Genomic DNA, 6839 nt, shown 5'->3' with positions numbered 1-6839 from the left:
CCCCCCCCCCCCCCCCCCCCCCCCCCCCACCCCCCCCACCCCATCCCCCACCACCCCATCCCCCACCACCCCAGGGAGAGAATTACTTTGGAGTCTGAAACAGTCCAGAATCCTTGAAGCAGGGAAGATAACCCTCTGGTAACAGGTTCCTAACACTTGTACCTGGCCGTTTCCCCACCCATTTCGAGAGACCTGCACCCTTTGGCCCATACCGCTGTGCGCAGGACTTTCAGTGGGGTCTCTGTTTTTGATGAAATTCTGTAGTTCCCCCTTATCATTTGTGACATTTTATAGCACACACATAACATGCTATGCCAGCCACGGTCTGTCCCAGCACCGTAAGTCCTGGAGTCTTGCCTTATAATTTTGAAGTTTCTGAGCCATATATAATATCAAGGGCATGGTGTTTGTACTAAACAGTACTCAGGAAGAAACTCATGGTAATGGCATTTGGCTGGAGTTAAAAGCTTAGCTTCCAATGTTCTGAAGATCTAAAAGAAAGTTGGGTTTTGTTTTCTCCAAGGGTCCTTCACAGTTAACTACATAATGCCCAATTAGGCATCTTAGAAGAATTAAGGACTGAGAAAACCCAGCTTCTATTGGATTCTTTGATTCTGAGGACCATTCTTTGCTCAAAGCAGTTTTTACACTCCCTGTGGGGTACAGTTGATTGTTGTGACTTTTTAGTTTGCCTTGCAAAGTCACAGACCCATCACAACAAGTGCTGTAGTTTAAGATGTTTAAAAGTCTAGTATTGTAGCTGATTTTGTTTTTTACTTAATCAGGATAGAAAAAAAAAAAAAACCACAAATCTTTTTCTTTCTCTATCATGTCTTAAATAAACTGAGTTTTTAATGCTTTTTTTTTTAAAGTTTGTAGCATGTAAAGCATGATTTTTTTTTCTTTTTCAAAGGTGGGGAATCACAAATCATGAGAACATTTTGATCTAAAAGATGGAAGAAAAGTACAATTATAATTTGCTGCTTGTGAGTAGGGACTACAGGGGAAGCTTTGTTTAGTCTCACCGTCCTGTGGTCGGGGCAGGACAGGCAACCCTGCCAGCCACCGAGACAAATTTGCCAGGGCTGCAGGTGTCACGCTTAGGCGGGAAGGTGTAAGTCGTTTGTCATGCATCTGATTTTTCAGAAATGCTGGGCTGTAGGAATTTATAAACACAGATCCCCTTAATTTGTGGAAGACGTTATACAGATAGCATTTTCTCAGGCCTCAGGCAGGAATCAGGCTCATTTCCGTCTTGGGGTTGGGGATTGCATTCTCATTTTAGTGAGAGCAGCTATGGAAGTTGCTGGTTGAATCACAGATTTAGTTACTGAATTTCATTGCTCTGTCCCAGCGTCTCCCAGCTCACATTGCAGGCCCTGCAGCTCTTGACTGGGGTGGAGGGTAGGGTGGGGGCAGGGTGGGGGCAGGGTGGGGGCACTCTGCCTTCTCATGAGAAGCCAGCACTACTCACTTCTCCTCCTGCTGTCATATGAGAAAATGTTCCCTATGGTGGAGTGGGGTGGGGGAGGGGTAAGGAAAGAAACCATTTTGTGCTGGTTAATTTTGTTAACTTGACATAGAGTCACTTGGCGGGGGGGTTGAGGGGGATGTGTGGCCAGGTGCACACTTTTAATCGCAGCACCCAGGAAGCAGAGGCAGTTGCATCTCTGAGTTTGAGGCCAGCCTGGACTACAAAGAGAAACCCTGTCTGGAACCCCCACTTTAAAGACTGGAGGTGAGCAAGCAGGAGGATACGAGCCAGTAAGCATCATTCCTCCATGGTCCCAGCTTCACCTCTGCTTCCTGGTTCTTGATTTGAGCTCCTGCCTCAACTTCCCTCAATGACTGTGAAACATAGGTCAAATACACCCTCTCCTGAGCACACACCCGGCAGCTTTGGGTAGGGGTCTTACTGCAGCAGCAGAGAAATAAACTGGAACACTCCCAGTTGAAGGCTAAGGTAGTAGATTTGCCTAGTGTCTTCGGCTGTTCTCCTCAAGCACATCCTATGAAGTTAAAGGAGACCAGCATTTCTCAGGGACAAGGATCAACTCTTGTTCCAGTGGGAGCAGGTGTTGGGACGCCTAAGAGGAGTCCCTGAGACCTTCAGAGTATCTATCTGGGGCCAAGCTCAAGGAACCAACTTTTGTAAGACTTCAGAGGTTCAGAACAGTTGCAGATGCTGAAAGTCCACTTGCTTTCAGGGCAGTGGCCACTGTGGTTTCTGTTGTAAACGCCTTTGTTAGCTCCTGTTTTCACTGCTGAGATATGAGCTGACAGAGACGGTAAGGCACAAGGCTTAGGAGGATACGGTGCACCGGGTAGGGAAGGCATGGCTGCTGGCGTGTGCCCCAAACATGGAAGCCGGGGCACAGCATGGCTGCTGGCGTGTGCCCCATGACATGGAAGCCGGGCGTAGCTTGTTGTGTCTTGGAAGCACTGGAAAAAAGAGGAATCTCTGGTTGAAATGTGGACTGGTTATAACCCATGATGTCTATACCCAATAAGCCTATTGCCTTGAGTGAGGTCCTACCCCTTAAGGTTTCCAACATCCCCCTAAATGCTATGGCCAGCAGGAGACCATGTGCCTATTAAACACAAGCCCGTGAGGGATGCTTCACATCTAAACCATGATAGGAACTATGAAAAATACACAATATATATGCTGGAAAGTGCGCTCTCTCTCTCTCTCTCTCTCTCTCTCTCTGTGTGTGTGTGTGTGTGTGTGTGTATGTGTATGTGTGTGCGCACTCATGCTCCTTTCTCCCTGGCAGATATCACTACCCAACCATCATGCTCTTTGTCACTGAGCTAAAGGTCAAGTCTCAGAATCTTTTTTGGCGTTGAGCCCTGGCTGTGGCCTCAGCAGTGTGTAGGAATTAGGGCTTCAGTGGAAACCTCTGTGTTGCCCTTTCTTTTACAGCACTGCCACTTTATTAAAGGACAAGTTATTTAAAGGACAATGGTATCATGGGATGAAATTTTATTAGAAATATAGCCTGGGGGAAAAGCATCAAAGTCCAGAGTGGTATATATATCACCATAAGCCAAAGAATTGTCTGGCAACATTTTTATCAATTATTTATTGTATTGATTTTATAAGACCTTAGAGGCTCCAGGATGGTTGCAGGTGCTAAGAGCGTCATTACTTTCTCAGGACACACACTTCACCTCTAGAGGTAAGTACCTGTATGCCCGCTTCTCTCACGGCTGTGGCCACGTACCTGGCAGAAGCGACTTGAGGGATGAAGGCCGTGCCTATGGCAACAGCGTCGAGTTCTCTCCAGGCATGATGGGCAGTTAGCTTACACGAGAGATTTTGTAGGTGGTAAGTGTGACTGGTGATGAAGGGCCTGAGCTCCAGGCGGGGGAGCAGGCAGTGTGTGCAGCCAGGACAATAGAGAGGAAAGGAGGAAACTTTGAAAACAGGATGGGCTTTGCTGCTCCTGCCCGTGCTGAGAAGAGAAATATTAGGTGTAGCTTCGGCCTGAGCCACTGAGTCATGAAAGACCTCAGGGAACTCAGTCTGGGCATCATTTGCTGAGAAAGCATCTTCCTCTAGGGGAAATGATCACTAATGTTTTGGGGGTCAAGATCTTCTCTTTCAAGTCCAGGAGCCACAAAACTTGGCACACATCAAAAGATGGAACTCAAACTAACAGAGTCAGGATCTTTTAGGGGCCTAGCAACTACATGTTCCATTCTGAGGGTGGGCCCAGCAGTTTGTGGGCCCTAACGTAGGCTCCTCCCACACCCCCTGGAGATTCTTATATATGCTGAAGTAGGAAAGCATGGATCTAAGTCACGCATGCTTGGGTTTTTTTGCACTCTGGCTGTTCCATGCAGTGACTCGGGGTGGGAGGTGTCTTAGTTTTGTTGTTGGTTTGTGTATTCAACCCATGACCTAAGATTGATTCAAAGATGGCAACTTCTGGAAGGTAGAAATGTACGTTGCTCCCTATCCCAGGTGCTCTGGCCTTGTCGGGCAAACCATGCCCAGGAGTGGGTTGGAGGCTCTGCACAAATGCAGGAGCACCTGCCTCAGAGGGTTCTGGAGGAATGGCAAAGCAGTGGTGGTCTGGGGAAGGTCAAACTGAGCGCAGGCTGGGCACAGTGCAGGCAATCTTGGATACCACTCCTTAGGACCCTGGTACTCTGGGGACACAGTGGCTTCAGCAGTTTGTCACACTTCCAGTTCTCATCCAACTTTAGGTTGTACCCAAGGCATGCCTGTATCTTGGGAGTGGCAGCAGTCTCCAGGCGTGGCGATGTGGCAGGAGGAATTTCTTAGCTTGATTGGTGTCTTCTTTCTTCCTTTTTTTCTTTTTATCAAGAAGAAAAAATTGTTTAAATCTCATTTTAGATGAGTGTGAGCCACCATGTGGTTGCTGTGAATTAAACTCAGGACCTTTGGAAGAACAGCCAGTGTTCCTACCCTCTGAGCCATCTCTTCAACCCCATTGATTGGCTTCTTAATGCTAGCATACTTTCACCCTTTAGGAGATTTTTATGAGGTCCCCTTGTTCCCAAACAGCTTTGACTTACTTTTTCAGTAGCCCGGGTTCAGAATGGGATCTGATTATTTCTAGAAGTCAAATACCTGTGCCAGAAGGAAGTGGACAGGCAGAGAGGCTGTTGGGAAAGAGGAAGCCTGATATTTGAAGGTGGCTCCCTAGGAGCTGAGACATATTGACCAAGCCTTTCACAGGACTCCTAAGAAGGGCTGGGAAACTATCTGCTTGCATAGGCCATGATCACAGGTATACAACAGGGTTTGTTGCAAAGAAGGCTCTTGGAGCACAGTGGTGTTAGGAGCTGAAGAGAGTACAAGAATCCTGGGGACCTTGAGAGCAGAGGAGGGAAGAGAGAAAGCGCCTGGTTGCAGCTTTCTTGGCCACCACCTCCTCAGCCTTTGCTAACCACTGTGTGGTTGTGAGGCAGAGGTGGTCACCACGCCATTGTGGTTCCTGAGTCAGCCAGAGCCCATTGCCGCCAGGGAACCAGACTCCGTGAAATGTTAATTATCTGTTAGAAAAAACAGTTTATTTTATACAACCTTGAAAAAAAAGTTCAATTCCTGAGCAGGCTCTGTTATTTAACTCACTCAATGTACATTTATTCCTGCCCCATAAAGGTACATGGAAAGCCATACAGTGGTCTTTTTAAAGGTGATAACATGTTCTTTACACCAAACCATAACACCTACGCACACAGTGATTGAGTTATAGTCAGAAAGGTACCATAAATGACATTTCCTCCCACTAATTTCACATTGCCTATGCAGTTCTGGGGAGTAACATTACTCTTCAACAGAAAAATGTTCTAACCCACTCTGGCACCATCACATGGCTCTTTTTTCCCGTCAGTTTTTTATCAGCTTGGCTTCCCTTGTTTCTTCAGGGATAACTTGTTCTCTGATGCTGGTCTTCGTTTCATGGAGTGTGGAGTCACAGTAATTTCCTTGTCCTGGTCCTGTTAACTTCCTGGTATTATTTTTTGAAGTATCCAGACCCTGATGTGTAATCCAACTGTTTCCCCACTATGTGGGAAGCGGAAAGCTGCCGGTTTATGTCTCGAGCAAGCCTGGCAACAGCTTTCCCATGGTGATGCTGGTGAGAGCTTGCTGAGAGTTTCTGGGATGCAGCTTACGCCAGCTGCGTATAGGGAATGTGTCTGAGGGGTCTGCACTGAGCTGTAATCTGGGAAAATGATGCTTATTCTGTAGAGTTAAGCCTACAACTCTGGAAAGATCTCAACAGTTCTTGTTTCTGCTTCTTGGTGGGTTTCTTCAACTTCATGCACTGGGCTTTTTTTTTTTTTTTTCCTTTTTTCCCCTGCTGTTCTTGATTCATGCCACAGTCCCCAAACCATTTATTTCCTTCTTTCTTTCCTTCCTTCCTTTCCTTCTCCTCCTTCTTTTAATCAATGTATTATAATGAACTCACAAGTAAAAATACATGAAGCTAGATTAATATAGAACAAGTAAAAAGAGACATGAGTTGTGAAAGAGATACTTAGGTAATTGCTTTTCTGATTTCAACTCTGTTGCAATTGTTGTTTTCCTTCTCCTTCTCCTCTTCCCGCTCTTCCTTCCTCCTCCTCCTTTTTCTTTGAGGTGAGTAAGTCCATAAGATGCAACTGACAGTGAAAATGTAAAGCTCCAAGGCTCCATGGCTTCAGAATGCATAGCTTTAGGCTTGGCAAGCACTTGCTTGAGTGGGTACCGTTCCGTGAGGTAAGATGACTCTCAGTTCATTGTAGAAGAGGTCACCTGGCTCATGTGCCTTTAGTTTCTCTCAGCTCTGGATTCTGCATGTAGCTCCTGACCTTTCTACTGTGACCAAACCCAGAGCTGGTGTGGGCTTTCTTTCCGTAGACAGTGCTCCTGCCCACAGCATGGGTTGGCGTATCCCTTCTTCACACTGACAGCTGCTGTTTCTTGTACAAAATGAAGGTGACAGAGTAACCTATTGATAGTGGGATATATAACATCCTTGTTTTCATGAATAAGATGGCCTATCTTTGACCCTTCAACCTATTGCTGTCATCATTTTCTCTATGAAGAGAAATCACTTGTGGAATCTGTCTTGGTATCCTGCTCTCCTTTTTTCAAACACAGTAAGTAGGATCTTCCTTCAGACTCCTCCATAGATGTGCAGAGCTAAGATTCTGGCTTATTATGAAGCAGGAAGCGATGTGGGGGTGGAAAGAGCAGGGAAGGACTGGAGGCGGGACACCTGTTAGTAGCAATCGCGTCTAAGGAAGCAGGAGGTGATGGAGGTGGGTGCTGGGTGTGCCAGGTGTCAGAACAGGAGAACTGGGATAGAAGTGCCACA

This window comes from Psammomys obesus, unplaced genomic scaffold (genome assembly GCF_907164565.1).
Source record: "Psammomys obesus unplaced genomic scaffold, mPsaObe1.curated_primary_1811, whole genome shotgun sequence".
Taxonomy (NCBI): Eukaryota; Metazoa; Chordata; class Mammalia; order Rodentia; family Muridae; genus Psammomys; species Psammomys obesus.
The sequence above is the reverse complement of the archived record's forward strand: the minus strand, read 5'-3'. Positions refer to the sequence as shown.